Below are 16738 nucleotides of genomic sequence, written 5' to 3'. Positions count from 1 at the left end.
CACTCGCCTTCGGTTCCTTATATAATAGCTTTACCCAGTTCACAAACCTTGGTCCAATCCCAAACCGCTCCAGCACTGCCATCAGGTACCCCCATTCTACCCAATCAAACGCCTTCTCGGCGTCCAATGCCACAACTACCTCTGTTTCCTTTCTTTCCGCCGGTGCCATAACGATGTTCAAAACCCTCCTAATGTTCGAAAACAGTTGCCTCCCTTTCACAAACCCCATCTGATCCTCCCCTATTACCTTCGGAAGGCACTCCTCCAGCCGACCCGCCAGTAGCCTACCCGCCAGTATAGTATTAATTTAATACATCAGCCCTTGTCTCCATTTTTAGATCCCTAATCTGTGCTACTCTTCCTTTTACCACTTTTTAAATATTGATATGCCTGTAAAAGGCCAATAGACATATTTTTTAAAAAATAGTATCTACATGTATCTACAAGAATTTACAACCACTGTTGTTGAGGAAGCAATTTACAAACTATCAGAGAAAAAAAGAAAAGAAAGAAAAGAATGCTATTGAGCGCTTGCTGGGACAGGTGGTGGCCCGAAGTATGCCCATTCGGCCATGAGGGGGACAGTCGTTGGCTGTGCTCCCCTGGGATGGTCTTTTGTGTAGCTTCAGGGAGGGTACCTGTTTGGGGAAGGCCAATAGACATATACCTAGGAATGCTAGGTGCACTTATGTCCTACCAGCAAGTTTGCACATAGTGTTGCAAAGCATGAAAGAGCCCAGTTCCGAAATGTCTCAAGGCTCGGTGTAGAATTTGGAGAGCATTCTGTCCAACATTTCAACAAGTGCTCAGTTCCATTAACACACAGTGCCTCCTTCTCTCCCATATTATGGATTGTTATGCAAGCTCAGAAGGTTGTCATATTGCCAAGGGGGCTGCTGTTAATGGGGACCTGCAGAGCGTCATGTTTTTTCTGTGGTCTTGGATCCATAAGATAGGTGCTTGCTGTCATCTCTCAGGGTGCCTTTGCCTGGTCTCCCACCACTCACTTCACCTGTGCTCTAATTGGTGGAAGACAAATAGCTGAGCAAGACTGCCCCAGTACATGCCAAGATATCACAGTCTGCAGCTGGATGCTCAAAGCTCAGCTGAACGCGATCATCTTCCACCTACAATTGAAGTGTCCTTACCTGAAAATCAGCAGCCTTTCAACTCCCAAGCTTTAGCCACTGGGCAAATATTTTTCTTAGGAGCACTGAGATAAGAAAATTAGCCCATTATGGGCGCATCTACATTACATGAACTGCAGTAGTTCAAGAAGCTCACGACCACCTTCTCAAGGGCAACTAGGGTTTGGCAATGTAATAACTTCAAGAGTTGGTTCTACAGTTAACCTATAAGACCATAAGACATAGGAGCGGAAGTAAGGCCATTCGGCCCATCGAGTCCACTCCACCATTCAATCATGGCTGATTTCAACTCCATTTACCCGCGCTCTCTCCATAGCCCTTAATTCTCTGGCTGAAGAAATTTCTCATCTCTGATCTAAAGTGACTCCCTTTTATTCTAAGGCTGTGCCCCCGGGTCCTAGTCTCCCCTGCTAATGGAAACAACTTCCCTACGTCCACCCTATCTAAGCCATTCATTATCTTGGAAGTTTCTATTAGATCTCCCCTCAACCTCCTAAACTCCAATGACTATAATCCCAAGATCCTCAGACGTTCATCGTATGTTAGGCCTACCATTCCTGGGATCATCCGTGTGAATCTCCGCTGGACCCGCTCCAGTGCCAGTATGTCCTTCCTGAGGTGTGGGGCCCAAAATTGCTGACAGTATTCTAAATGGGGCCTCCCTTTTAGGGAATATACAGTGAATGGTAGAACCCTCAAGAGTATTGAAAGTCAAAGAGATCTAGGAGTACAGGTCCACAGGTCACTGAAAGGGGCAACACAGGTGGAGAAGGTAGTCAAGAAGGCATACGGCATGCTTGCCTTCATTGGCTGGGGCATTGAGTATAAGAATTGGCAAGTCATGTTGCAGCTGTATAGAACCTTAGTTAGGCCACACTTGGAGTATAGTGTTCAATTCTGGTCGCCACACTACCAGAAGGATGTGGAGGCTTTATAGAGGGTGCAGAAGAGATTTACCAGAATGTTGCCTGGTATGGAGGGCATTAGCTATGAGGAGCGGTTGAATATACTCGGTTTCTTCTCACTGGAACAAAGGAGGTTGAGGGGCGACCTGATAGAGGTCTACAAAATTATGAGGGGCATAGACAGAGTGGATAGTCAGAAGCTTTTCCCCGGGGTAGAGGGGTCAATTACTAGGGGGCATAGGTTTAAGGTGAGAGGGGCAAGGTTTAGAGTAGATGTACGAGGCAAGTTTTTTACGCAGAGGGTAGTGGGTGCCTGGAACTCGCTACTGGAGGAGGTGGTGGAAGCAGGGACGATAGTGACATTTCATGGGCATCTTGACAAATACATGAATAGGATGGGAATAGAGGGATACGGACCCAGGAAGTGTAGAAGATTGTAGTTTAGTCAGGCAGCATGGTCGGCACGGGCTTGGAGGGCCGAAGGGCCTGTTCCTGTGCTGTACATTTCTTTATTCTTTGTTCTTTGTAACTAGTGCATTATAAAGCTTCAGAAGTACATCCCTGCTTTTATATTCCAAGCCTCTTGAGATAAATGACAATATTGCATTTGTTTTCTTAATTACGGACTCAACCTGCAAGTTTACCTTTAGAGAATCCTGGACTAGGACTCCCAAGTCCCTTTGCACTTCAGCATTGTGAATTTTGTCACCGTTTAGAAAATAGTCCACGCCTCTATTCATTTTTCCAAAGTGCAAGACCTCGCACTTGCCCACGTTGAATTTCATCAGCCATTTCTTGGACCACTCTCTTAAACTGTCTAAATCTTTCTGCAACCGCCCCACCTCCTCAATGCTACCTGCCCCTCCACCTATCTTTGTATCATCGGCAAACTTAGCCAGAATGCCCCCAGTCCCGTCATCTAGATCGTTAATATATAAAGAGAACAGCTGTGGCCCCAACACTGAACCCTGCGGGACACCACTCGTCACCGGTTGCCATTCCGAAGAAGAACCTTTTATCCCAACTCTCTGCCTTCTGCCTGACAGTCAATCGTCAATCCATGTTAGCACCTTGCCTCGAATACCATGGGCCCTTATTTTACTCAGCAGTCTCCCGTGAGGCACCTTATCAAAGGCCTTTTGGAAGTCAAGATAGATAACATCCATTGGCTCTCCTTGGTCTAACCTATTTGTTATCTCTTCAAAGAACTCTAACAGGTTTGTCAGGCACGACCTCCCCTTACTAAATCCATGCTGACTGGTCCTAATCCGACCCTGCACTTCCAAGAATTTAGAAATCTCATCCTTAACAATGGATTCTAGAATCTTGCCAACAACCGAGGTTAGGCTAATTGGCCTATAATTTTCCATCTTTTTTCTTGTTCCCTCCTTGAACAGGGGGGTTACAACAGCGATTTTCCAATCCTCTGGGGCTTTCCCTGACTCCAGTGACTTTTGAAAGATCATAACTAACGCCTCCACTATTTCTTCAGCTATTTCCTTTAGAACTCTAGGATGTAGCCCATCTGGGCCCGGAAATTTATCAATTTTTAGACCTCTTAGTTTCTCTAGCACTTTCTCCTTTGTGATGGCTACCATATTCAACTCTGCCCCCGATTCTCCTGAATTGTTGGGATATTACTCATGTCTTCTACTGTGAAGACTGATGCAAAGTACTTATTTAGTTCCTCAGCTATTTCCTTGTCTCCCATCACTAGATTACCAGCGTCATTTTGGAGCGGCCCAATGTCTACTTTTGCCTCCCGTTTGTTTTTAATGTATTTAAAGAAACTTTTACTATCATTCCTAATGTTACTGGCTAGCCTACCTTCATGTTTGATCCTCTCTTTCCTTATTTCTCGCTTTGTTATCCTCTGTTTGTTTTTGTAGCCTTCCCAATCTTCTGACTTCCCACTACTCTTTGCCACATTATAGGCTTTCTCTTTTGCTTTGATGCATTCCCTGACTTCCTTTGTCAGCCATGGCTGCCTAATCCCCCTCTGATAACCTTTCTTTTCTTTGGGATGAACCTCTGTACTGTGTCCTCAATTACTCCCAGTAACTCCTGCCATTGCTGTTCTACTGTCTTTCCCACTAGGCTCTGCTCCCAGTCGATTTTTGTCAGTTCCTCCCTCATGCCCCTATAGTTACCTTTATTTAACTGTAACACCTTTACATCTGATTCTACCTTCTTTCTTTCAAATTGCAGATTGAATTCTACCATATTATGATCACTGCCTCCTAAGTGTTCCCTTACTTTTAGATCTTTTATCAAGTCTGGCTCATTACATAACACTAAGTCCAGAATGGCCTGTTCCCTCGTGGGCTCCATCACAAACTGTTCCAAAAAGCCCTCCTGTAAACATTCAATGAATTCCCTTTCTTTGGGTCCACTGGCAACATTATTTACCCAGTCCACCTGCATATTGAAGTCCCCCATGATCACTGTGACCTTGCCTTTCTGACCTGCACTTTCTATTTCGTGGTGCATTTTGTGCCCCTGGTCCTGACCACTGTTAGGAGGCCTGTACATAACTCCCATTATGGTTTTTTTGCCTTTGTGGTTCCTCAACTCTACCCACACAGACTCCACATCATCTGACCCTATGTTGTTTAGTGCTATTGATTTAATTTCATTCCTAATTAACAAGGCAACCCCGCCCCCTCTGCCCACCTCTCTGTCTTTTCGATAGGTTGTGAATCCCTGGATGTTTAAATGCCAGTCCTGAACCCCCTGCTATATAAGAAACAGCTATTTATTCCAACTGTAAACAACCATTTACAGAGTGCTTTAAAATGGTCTTTCCATACTTAGCTCTGGAGTTCAACTTCTGGGACAAGTCCCAACATGTCCCAGTGAATTTCAAACTCTTGTTGCCTTAAAGAGGCTAGCTACTGCAGGCATTAAATGTTGGCCTAACCAGTGATGACGAAACCTGCAAAAATACAACTTTATTGCTAATTATTCACTTTAATACACTCGCTAAGATGCATCAAAACTTAGAAACAAATATCAAACAATACATAAACGGGTCAAATACATGACAAAAAAGCATTAAACATAAAAGCATAAAGAAATCACTTTAAATACAAACAAATGGATAGATGATTCAAGAATTCAGGAAGGAAAAAATTCAGAAACAAGACCTCGACCACAAGATCCTACTTTTAAGGGAATCCTTGGACTGGATTCTCCGCCCCATCATGCCACATTTCTATTTTACCCCGCCGGCGGGATGCTCTCGTCACGCCGGCCGGCCAGTGGGGTTTTCCATTGTGGGGCAGCCGTGGGGAAACCCCAGGGCTGCCGGCAAAACGGAGCATCCTGCCGGCAGAGAATCGAGCCCCTTATCTCTAGTTTACTCACATTAGTTTCTAATTCTCAGCTGAGACCTCCTGGTTTGTTCAAATGGATGTCTGTTACTTAGAAGATGATTTATTAATCAAACATTGGCCATTACTTAAGATTGACTGGTGTCCATCAATTTAGCTCAGCGGCTACGAGCACAGTCTCATGAAAATAGGTTTCTCACGCCCCCATTGGCCTTAGATCTTGCTGTAGCTAATTAGTTGATATATTCTTATTGCTGAATACACTGAAATACAATAGTCAATTCATTATATGGAACATTCACTGAAACAATGTCTAAATTTCCACAGTCAAGACACTTTCACGCTTTAGCTGTGCGTTCAATTAGTACCTAAAACCATGAATAAATCAATAATTTATCACTATGTAATGTGTAGTGTTTGAATAAAGCAAAACATGGTGGCTTCGAATTGGTGATTATGAAGTACAGTTGCACTACAGATTCTGCAAAGAAAGTTGGATTGAATCACGAACTGGAATGTACAGTACAATTCAACATGTTAATAAAGAAATGATGAATGTGTTTAGCCAGCTGGTGCAAAAATACTAGCAGTCCTGCAAACATTATGTTGATGCAGTTCCATTGTTGTAATTACAATAAATATGACATTTCAGCTTCAATTAATTGGCCAATTCCATTATCATAAAAGTCAATAGGAGCATTTTTATAAACATTAAAGGCACATTACTGTTTATGTAATAATTTAAGGTCTGTTGAACTCTGAATTTTTTCATGGTTATAATCTCTGCTGAGGGTTGATAACATTAAAATCGTCTCATGCATGCATTACCTGATAGATCAAACAAAGGTTATAGTTGTGGTTACAATATGCAGTATTACAGTGCAAAGAAAGGTCTAATATATTCTTCATAGAGCCAAATAAAATAAAAGATAAAAGCTTAAAATAACTCCAATTCACATAATTTTGAAATGTTTAATACATCAAAATGTATTTTGATGTCATCTTTACTTCATTACAGCCAGTTGTTTATATATATACACACACACTTTATCTATTGTATTGGCAGCACTCTGCAGGAAAGTATGAAATGAAGCCAGAAGTCGTGGAACCTAATGTTCTCTATGAGAATGTAGTTGGATGCTCAATATACATCCTGTCTGAATTTTGGCTCCACTGAGTTCATTGGAATGTAAACTGAGCAAATGACCAGAAAGGACCAGGGTTACAATGGGGACTATAGTATCCCAAATTTAGGCAGCACAGCTCTAATTAGAAAATTAAGTGGACATTCCTGCACAAACAATTTATGTACTGTATATTGTCACATATGTCTAATACATTGTGATTTTTATCACAGGATAAAAATGATGGAAATTCTTAAAGTGACAAATTGAAGTAGAACACTAAATTGAATTTTATGGGATGTGGGCATCACTGGTTAGGCCAGCATTTATTTACATTCCTAATTGCCCTTGAAAAGGTGGCGGTGAGCTACTTTCTTGAGCTGCTGCAGTCCCTGTGCTGTAGGCACGCGCAAGGTGCTGTTAGGGTAGTACTTCCAAGATTTTAACACGACTGAAGGAATGGTGATATATTTCCAAGTCAGGATGGTGAATAACCTGGAGGTGTGCCTGCAGGTGGTGGTGTTCCCATGTGTCTATTTCCCTTTCCCTTCTAGATGGTTGTGATCATAGGTTTGTAAAGTGCTATTAAAAGAACCTTAGTGAGTTCCTGCAGTGCATCGTGAAGAGGACACATCCTCCTGGCAATGTTTGTTGGTGGTGGAGGGAGTGAATGTTTTTGGAAGGGATACCAATCAAGAGGGCTGCTTTGTTTTGGAGGGAGTCAAGCTTCCTGAGTATTGTTGGAGCTGTACTCATCCAGGCAAGTAGAGAATATTGCATCACACTCCTGACTTGTGCCTTATAGATGGTGGACAAGCTGTATGAAGTCAGGAGATGAATTACTCACTGCTGGATTCTTAGCCTCTGACCTGTTCTTGTAGCGACATGGCAATACCAGTTCAGTTTTTCTCCTTATTTTCATTGACTCCAGTTTTTCTTGAGTTCCTCGATGTCACACTTGGTCAAATGCTGCCTTGAAGTCAAGGGCAGTCACTCTCACCTTGGGCGCGATTCTCTGCTCCCGCGCCGTTTCAGAGAATTGCCTGGGGCGCCATTTTTACCTGCGACGCCGGTCCGACGCCCTCTCGCGATTCACCCCAGCGGCGAGAACGGCCCCGTCGAGGTCTGCACGACGCAGGCCAGAGAATCGCCTGGGACCCCCAAAATGGCGATTCCCCGCTCTCCCGATATTCTCTGACCTGGATGGGCCAAGCGGCCTGCCCAAAGCGACGGCTTCACGCCGACGCCATCCACACCTGGTCGCTGCCGGCGGGAACACTGGGGGGGGGGGGGGGCGGCCTGTGGGAGGGCGAGGGGGATTCCTGCACTGAGGGGGTGCTCAAAAGGGGTCTGGCCCGCGATTTACGCGCCGCCGCTTTTACACGGCGCCAAGGCCTGGCGCGCGAAAATGACACGGCACCACTCCTAGCCCCCCGGGGAGTGTGAATCGGGGTCTGGGAACAGCCAGTGGAACAGCCCGCGCGAGTTCGAACATGCGCGGAACGGCCGCCGTGCACTGTGGCCAGCGTATTTCCGTGCATGCACGCGAGTTCCCCTCTCCTCACCGGCTTCCGGGCAATATAGTAGAGCCATACAGGGGCCCGCCGTGCAGTAAAATAGGCCCCCCCGGAATCAGCCCGCCCGCCGATCGGTAGGTCCCGATCACGGGCCAGGCCATAGTGGGCCGCCCCCCCCCCCCCCGGGTCGGATCACCCTGCCCCCCCCCCCCCTCCCATGACGGCCCCCGCAGACTCACCTGCCATGTCCCGCCGGTTGGGACCTGAGTAACCCACGCCGGTGGGACTCGGCCGAACTTGTCGCCCACTCGGCCCATCGGGGCCCGGAGAATCGCCGCGGGGGGGGCGCTGTCAACGGCCCCCGACCGGCGCAGAGGGAAACCCGCAGGTGCCCGAGAATCGGCGGCGGAGAATGGGGAGCCGCCGTCGGGGCGCGATTCTCGTGTCCCCCCGGGGATTCTCTGACCCGGCGCCGGGTCGGAGAATCCAGGCCGTAGAATCTATAATCTGTCACAACTTGGATTTTACAACATGTGTGGCAGGATTCTCCCAGCCCTGGGCCGGGCTAGAGAATCCCCGCGAACGAGCCGCGCCGCCCTGACGCCGGCACGGAGAATTGGCGTCACTGGCGCCGTCGTAGTTAGCGCGTCGCGGGCCGCTCTACGCGGCCGGCCCGCCGATTCTCCGGCCCGGGTGGGCCAAGCGGCTGTAAGAAAAGAACCTAGTCACGCCGGTGCTGTTCTAACCTGCTCTGGGCCGGCGGGACCTTGGCGTTGAAGGGCCGGGTGGCGGCCTGTGGGGGTGGAGAGGGGGTGGTCCGACCCCAGGGGGGCCTCCGATGTGGCCTGGCCCGCGATTGGGGCCCACCGATCGTGCATGCGCCAAAACACGGGACTTTTGGCTAGTCCCGCCGGCATGATTCACTCATCTCGCGTACCGGCGGGACCTGGCAGGTAAGTCGGCAGGGGCGGTCCTCGGGAGGGCATGGGGGAATCCAATCCCGGAGGGGGCCCCCATGGCGGCTTGGCCTGCGATCGGGGCCCACCAATCTGCGGGCAGGCCTGTTCCGTGGGGGCACTTCTTCCTTCCGCGCCGGCCCCTAGTAGGGCTCCGCCATGGCCGGAGCGGAGAAGAGAACCCCCGTGCATGCGCCAAAACACGTCGGCCAGTCTGCGCATGCCTGGAACCACGCCGGCAATTCCGTGCATGCACGAGATCACGCCGGCACTTCGGCGCCGGATGGAGCAGCGCCAACCCCTCCAGCGTCCACCTAGCCCCCGAAAGTGCAGAGAATTCCGCACATTCGGGGGCTGTTGATGCCGGAGTGGTTGGCGCCGGTTCTCCCGCCAGTGTGGGTATTTAGTCCCCAGAAGGGAGAATCCCAGCCCAGATTCGCAGAGTGCTCAAGACATCAAAAGGACTTGCTGGACAATTTATCAACTTATCCAGAGCTTATTTAACTGTATTGAGATTGTGGACATTCCTGTTCCCTGATCTGTGAACATCTGATTCACAGTCAGGCAGTATAAAGAAGATCCACCAATTGCAAATGGCGACTGTAAATATTGAAGTGAGTTCTGTGGCTACAATATTTCTGCACTCTTGATCTCAATCAAGGTGCTGGAATATAACTTGCACCTGAAACTGGACATTAGGTTGTTTCTGCTTTTTAAAAAATGATATTGATAATTATGATTAAAAAAAAAAATAACCAAAAGACAAAACTATTTAGTAAGTGAGATAGAAACCCGAATTCTAATATGTATTGTGCGTGCACTGGCCAAAGGTAATGCAAGTCAAAAGCAAATATAACAGACCTTAAAGTTTCATTTTAATGAGATTGTCTTTGGAGAAAAGAACTGAAGAGAAGCTGACTGAGGATGGAATAGCATTATGTGGGATGAAATTATATTCAGTTGACTAAGTTGTTGTTTCCAATGTGTGGGGGATCTGGGGTTTACTTAAATGAATCCTGGAAGATTGTCAGACTTCTGATAAATATCTCTGTTTGCAAAAGTGCGTGGGAACTGACTAGCTGTAAGAGGTTATCCCTTTACCCTATGCATATACTTCTCAGCCTTGGCACAAAGCAATTAGCTGTGGAGGGTTGAAGGTTTTGCCACTGTGGTTGTAAAAATGAGATAGACTTCTATTATTAATAAAATAACGACTTTGCTGAGACGATCGACATCTGCCTTAAGGAATTGCTAGAGCACTGATGCACGGATTATTACTACAGACACAGTGAAGAATATCTAGCCTCCATATTGCATGGGAAAAAAACTGCAAGAATTTTCTGTGTCATGTATGAATAAAAGATCATTTCTTTTTACACTAACAGGAGCTGGCTACTAGAGATGTCATAACTAAAATGTTCTTCGAACAGTTCAAATTAACACATTTTATCTAATAAAAACATAAATTATAACTAAATTATGCAGTCAGGACGATAAACTTGGAATGATTAAATATCAAGTAGGATGCAGTCGGAATAAGTTGGACTTTTAAAAGCTAGAATAGAAGTAATTATATCTTTAAAAGGATATTAAAATATATGTACTTTTATCAAAAATAAAATATATCTATAAATATACATATAATAATAAAGCTTACAATATTATAAAATTCATAAATGCTGAACAGAGATTTTGATGCACTCAATGTGCCAATCACAAATGCAACACACACTTTCCTAGCATTTTCATATCTTGAAGCCCTGGCCCACATTGTTTATGCATATTTCTGCTCGGACATAATTTTACTTTTACTGATTTTCCTTTGCTCCTCCAGCCACAGCAATCTAGTTTCTCCTAATTTTATTTACTTTCCCAACAAATGATTTTAAGTTGCAGATTCACTGTTGCTATGTTTCAATTCAGTTTGCAAGGTGGAAAGTGACAATCTTGTTTACAAATGGCCAGTGGAGTAGAGGATTTGGACTTCCAGGGCATTTATAAACTTAGGGAGGGATATTTTAATCATTCTTGAGAATGCAGACATTCTTACTCTCAATACATCCGAAGCTTGATGGCTGGGCGTAGAGCTGTGCATGTATCAGCATTATACTCTCTTCTGGCCTTGAGAGCTTGACCATTAGCCAGGAATCATCAATCTTATGCTGTCAAGTTAGAACTTGATTCAGTATCTTCCAGTAACAGTCTGCATGTCCCGACTGCAATGTTGACCCAAAACAAGTTTCAAGGTAATTAGTCTGCAATGGTTGCAATTTATAAACACTATTTCTCCAATATGTTAATTATTACATAAGTTCCTCCATTCTTTATTTGTAAATAACCTAGTCTTCTCCCTTTTGTTGACAGAAAATTGTCACTCAAAAGGTGAAATATATGCCCTCAGTTACTGCATGGGAAAATATCAGATGTGAAAATTGCAGGTACATCATAGCCGGAATTTTCAGTTTGGGAGACTAAGGGCTCAATTCACCCAAATGGGAACAAAGCCCCATAGCGAGCGTGTTTAGCCGCATGTTTCGCAGCGCCAAGAAACACGTGGTTATTCAACGCACTCGGATTGTAAAAGGGGCCTCAGTGGGGAACACGCGGCTGAGGCTGCACATAGCCCTGCTTTGTACACTGGGGAGTGTTCCACTCACTGTAGCGAAAGATCAGGACACCTTTTTTTAAGTGATGTCCCGATCTCCGAGGCCCCCAAAGTGACCCCCGACCTCCCCTCCTCCCCCCCCCCCCCCCCCCCCCCCCACCTCAAGTTTGAATGCACCATGGGAGGGTCCCCGGCCTCCCCCAGCACCCACGCAGGGCACCCTTGGCCCGATCGCACATGGGCAATAAGTGCTAGCTTGGCTCCCTGCCAGTGTTAACCTCGCAGTGCCATTTGGGCACCTTGGCAGTGCCAGGCTGGCACCCAGATGGCGGTGTCAGGCTGGCACTGCAGGTGGCACCAGCAGTCCAGGGCACCACCCTGCCAAAAGGGCATGGGGGCTTCCGCTCACCTGGGAGATCCCACGAGTGCTGTTCTGTCGGTCTCCGTATAGTACCAGAAGACTGGAGGATAGCAAATGTTGTCCCCTTGTTCAAGAAGGGGAGTAGAGACAACCCCGGTAGCTATAGACCAGTGAGCCTTACTTCTGTTGTGGGCAAAATCTTGGAACGGTTTATAAGAGATAGGGTGTATAATCATCTGGAAAGGAATAATTTGATTAGACATAGTCAACACGGTTTCGTGAAGGGTAGGTCGTGCCTCACAAACCTTATTGAGTTCTTTGAGAAGGTGACCAAACAGGTGGATGAGGGTAAATCAATTGATGTGGTGTATATGGATTTCAGTAAAGCGTTTGATAAGGTTCCCCACGGTAGGCTACTGCAGAAGATACGGAGGCATGGGATTCAGGGAGATTTAGCAGTTTGGATCAGAAATTGGCTAGCTGGAAGACAAAGGGTGGTGGTTGATGGGGAGTGTTCAGACTGGAGTCCAGTTACTAGTGGTGTACCACAAGGATCTGTTTTGGGGCCACTGCTGTTTGTCATTTTTATAAATGACCTGGAGGAGGGCGTAGAAGGATGGGTGAGTAAATTTGCAGAAGACACTAAAGTCAGTGGAGTTGTGGACAGTGCGGAAGGATGTTACAAGTTACAGAGGGACATAGATAAGCTGCAGTGCTGGGCTGAGAGGGGGCAAATGGAGTTTAATGCAGAAAAGTGTGAGCTGATTCATTTTGGAAGGAATAACAGGAAGACAGAGTACTGGGCTAATGGTAAGATTCTTGGCAGTGTGGATGAGCAGAGAGATCTCGGTGTCCATGTACATAGATCCCTGAAAGTTGCCACTCAGGTTGAGAGGGTTGTTAAGAAGGCGTACGGTGTGTTAGCTTTTATTGGTAGTGGGATTGAGTTTCGGAGCCATGAGGTCATGTTGCAGCTGTACAAAACTCTGGTGCGGCCGCATTTGGAGTATTGCGTGCAATTCTGATCACCGCATTATAGGAAGGATGTGGAAGCATTGGAAATGGTGCAGAGGAGATTTACCAGAATGTTGCCTGGTATGGAGGGAAGATCTTATGAGGAAAGGCTGAGGGACTTGAGGCTGTTTTCGTTAGAGAGAAGAAGGTTAAGAGGTGACTTAATTGAGGCATACAAGATGATCAGAGGATTGAATAGGGTGGACAGTGAGAGCCTTTTTCCTCGGATGGTGATGTCTAGCACAAGGGGACATAGCTTTAAATTGAGGGGCGATAGATACAAGACAGATGTCAGAGGTAGGTTCTTTACTCAGAGAATAGTAAGGGTGTGGAATGCCCTGCCTGCAACAGTAGTGGACTCACCAACATTAAGGGCATTCAAATGGTCATTGGATAGACATATGGACGATAAGGGAATAGTGTAGATGGGCTTTAGAGTGGTTTCACAGGTCGGCGCAACATTGAGGGCCGAAGGGCCTGTACTGCGCTGTAATGTTCTATGTTCTATGTTTGTGGGGTCAATGCTGAACGGTGCTTGCCCAAGGTCTCCGAGGTGAAGGGGATGAATCTCAAAGCCTCAGGTATCTCGGGAATCTGCACATGAGAGTGACTAACTGTCCCGCTCTAACATGCCGATTTTCTAAAAAGTGATCCTGCCCATTGTGGGTAGGATTTACATCACAACGTATCGCGTCCTGAAGGCCGCCTTGGAGAACGCTCACCCGAAGATCAGAGGCTGAATGCCCTCGACTGCTGAAGTGTTCCCTGACTGGAAGGGAACATTCCTGCTTGGCGATTGTAGCGCGATGTCCGTTCATCCGTTGCAACCAACCCCCAGCAAACCCGACAATGTTTTAGGGTTTTTCAGTGTTTTTTTAGCTTCCCGCTCCTCCTCCGCAGCCATGGTGCCCAGGCCCGCTTGTAAATACTTGGACCAATTGCACCTGCAAGACTTCCGGCGAAGAGGGGCAGAGCATGAATTGTCCAAACCACTAATGATATTGAAATCCACGCAAATGACGCTTTTGCATGGATCCGCTGGCGCAAGGCACAAACATCGATATCGCCGCCAGCATGGGGCCGGAGCTTGGTGTCAGATTCAGCACCGGGGCAAACCTCGATTTTTTTGATTACTGCCGTTCTTTGCCCGTTCGCAATTTACATTTCCAGTGTCGTGGAGCGGAAAATCCAGGCTGATATCGTAGGAATTTCTACTCTCCATGCAGGTTTGCAGGTTTCCTTAAAAAAAATCTAGGTAACTCCCATCCCACCAAGTGAGTCAGCTTCCCTGCAAGGTTTGCTACAGAAACCTTGATTGCTACAGAAACATTCCGAGGAGTAGTAATTGGCTGCAGACAAGCCTTCCGTCCCTCGATCGGGAGGAAGTCCCGCCTTTGAAAACTAATGGCATCTGATTGGCTGATAGATCTTCAATCCCAGCAGTGCTACTGGGAACAGTGGTCACTGTTGCGAATACAAAAGTCCCACCAGTCTAAGTGCCAGAGTTCACAGTACCATATAGTTTTCAAGGTCTCGTGCCAGAGACAGGTTGGGAGGCACGTGAGTAAGGGGAGTAGCGACAGTGATTGCAAGGCCAGGCGGTGGATGGGGAGGCAGGCAGACCTTGAGAAAGAAACCCAGCCTGGAAAGGAGTGGGTTCAGTGATGGAGGTGCCCCCCAAGTGGGGTGATTTGCCTTGACGCTGAACTCCTTTTGATCGCCGAAAATTTGCAGCCAGGCAGAAAGTGGTTCTTCAATGATCAATAAGGTCTCAATTGGGCAAGGCTGGATAGGTTGCCCGCCCCCTCCTTAAAATTGCAGACAGGTTGCAGGAGGGCAGCAAGAAAGTCAAATGGGGAGTTTTACTGGTCTCCCTGTCTGCAAACCAGTGGCAGAGGAACGTAAAATTCTGTCCTATATTGACTTTTTACGAGATTACTTTTGTACAGAAACTCCTCAGTTATATCTAATAATTGATTCCACTGTTTTACATGAAAATCAAGTAACGCTAGTTGCCTTCAAACAATCTGATCTTCGGGTGAATCCAGAAATAAAGGTAAATTTTGAGTCCGTGTCTGTAATCGTATTTCTGATTGCTACACCATAAGACATAGGAGCAGAATTAGGCCATTCAGCTCATCAAGTCTGCTCCGCCATTCAATCATGGCTGATATTTTCTCATCTCCATTCTCCTGCCTTCTGTTGCTAACTTTGGTTGGCTCTTAATTTGTTGTCCGTTGTGTCTTTACTTAATTTGCTCTGTTTCTCTAACCTTTGCTCTAGAGTCGCCAGGTATCTTTATGATAACGCCACGAGGTTCAAGTTCAAGTACTGATCAATAATTCGACACACCAATTAGTAAGATTCAAATCAAAACACATTTATTATACACAGTCAATCGCTACTCATGCATAAAACTCTACTTACTAGACTGTCTCTAACACTAAAAGGCCTATACTTAGCTTCAGAACTGGCCGAGCAGGTCAGGGGAACAAATGGCCTTTCGTTCGATTCTGAGTCTGCAGGATTCAAAAGCTGGTATGGACTGGTAGCTAGGAGCGCATATCTCGTAGCATGTGTTGACGGAGACTTACTTGGTTGGTGCGGCAGCTAGGCAGTTAACCGTCAAGGGTTGATTCGAGTTGCTGAGTGACCCTGCCAAGAAGGAGGATTTGAACTTGGGGACTCTATTTTATAGTCCCATGGGGCTTCCCGCCCCTTTGGGCGGACCCCATACCTGGTTCCAAGTGATTGGACTGCGTTCCGATCACTTGGATCGATTTCTCCAATACTGGAGCCGTTCCCTGATCGCTGGGCAGCCCCTAAGAGTCCGTTGGCCTTCCTTTGTCTTGGTTCCTGCTGGCGCCGAGGAGTCTGGCTTGGCCTTATTCACCTTACATGTTTCAATTGTACCCGGGGATCGCTCATTAGTATGCAGATGGCTGTGAGTTTCAGTGCTGTCTGGGCTTTTGCAAGTTCTAATACACAGGATTTTTGCACTTGCTAGTTTTTGCCTATGTTGGCTGAATTTCCCTGTAGTCTTTGCGGGTCTCCATTTTAAATCGGGAAGTGGCCAACCCAGCTGGCTACACTTCCCCTCATAACCCCTGATCCCCTTATTAATCAAGAACCTATCTATCTCTGTCTTAAAGACGCTCAGTGATATGACCTCCACAGCCTTCTGCGGCAAAGAGTTCCACAGATTCACCACCCTCTGGCTGAAGAAATTCCTCTCATCTCAGTTTTAAAGGATCGTCCCTTTAGTCTGAAATTGTGTTCTCTGGTTCTAGTTTTTCCTACAAGTGGAAACATCCTCTCCACCTCCACTCTATCCAGGCCTCGCAGTATCCTGTAAGTTTCAATAAGATCTCCCCTCATCTTTCTAAACTCTAACGAGTACAGACCCAGAGTCCTCAACCGTTCCTCACTCAACAAGTTCTTCATTCCAGGGATCATTCTTGTGAACCTCCTCTGGACCCTTTCCAAGGCCAGCACCTACAGAAACCTTCAATCATATTAAAATTACATTCTAATTCAATTTCAACATCCATGGCTATTTCCCAATCTCCCAATCTTGAGCTAATTCTCTAACTAATGCTGTTCCATGTTGGCGCCAAGGATTTCTGACTGCCCTGAAATTCACTCCTGTTACATATCAGTGCTTCCCTTCACCACAGTGGAAGAAATTAGAGGCATAATAGATTTGAGATGATGTCGACCATACTTGCCAATGGGATTAGATAAAGTCAACATTGATTTATGAAAGGGAAATTATG

At 46.4% G+C, this 16738-nt stretch overlaps 1 protein-coding gene across 1 annotated transcript in view; it reads left to right on the top strand.

The window, feature by feature from the left end:
• Positions 1–16738, top strand: part of LOC140395097 (protein unc-13 homolog A-like) — a 522914-nt gene that overhangs the window by 343278 nt on the left and 162898 nt on the right. The gene's annotated exons all lie outside the window — the stretch shown is intronic.

The sequence above is a fragment of the Scyliorhinus torazame genome, chromosome 18 (assembly GCF_047496885.1).
Source record: "Scyliorhinus torazame isolate Kashiwa2021f chromosome 18, sScyTor2.1, whole genome shotgun sequence".
Lineage (NCBI taxonomy): Eukaryota > Metazoa > Chordata > Chondrichthyes > Carcharhiniformes > Scyliorhinidae > Scyliorhinus > Scyliorhinus torazame.
Note: the sequence above shows the minus strand (reverse complement) of the source record. Positions and strands in the feature narration are given on the sequence as shown.